We start from the raw sequence: 247 nt of genomic DNA, 5'->3' as shown, positions 1-247 counted from the left end.
ATGGTGCAAAGTCCCTCCCAGACCTAGAGTAATGTGATGGTGGAATAATACAGTAGACAAAGCCATTAGAGCAAAGAAATAGGCCTGGAAATCCTGGAGAAGTGGAGGTAGCAGGAAACTGTACAAGATAGCCAGAAGGAAGGCTGGGCAACAGGGATACATAGCCAAGGAAGAAGCAGATTGGAAGTTTGCCAATATTCAGCGATGTGAGGACCAGAGAACTGAAGTATTTCGGATTGCAAGACAG

At 45.7% G+C, this 247-nt stretch overlaps 1 protein-coding gene across 1 annotated transcript in view; it reads right to left on the bottom strand.

Moving 5' to 3' along the window:
* Nucleotides 1–247, bottom strand: part of LOC106881263 (multidrug resistance-associated protein 1-like) — a 5,283-nt gene that overhangs the window by 3,333 nt on the left and 1,703 nt on the right. The window lies entirely within an intron of this gene.

This window comes from Octopus bimaculoides, chromosome 20 (assembly GCF_001194135.2).
Source record: "Octopus bimaculoides isolate UCB-OBI-ISO-001 chromosome 20, ASM119413v2, whole genome shotgun sequence".
NCBI lineage: Eukaryota > Metazoa > Mollusca > Cephalopoda > Octopoda > Octopodidae > Octopus > Octopus bimaculoides.
This window is presented reverse-complemented; position numbering and strand designations above follow the sequence as displayed.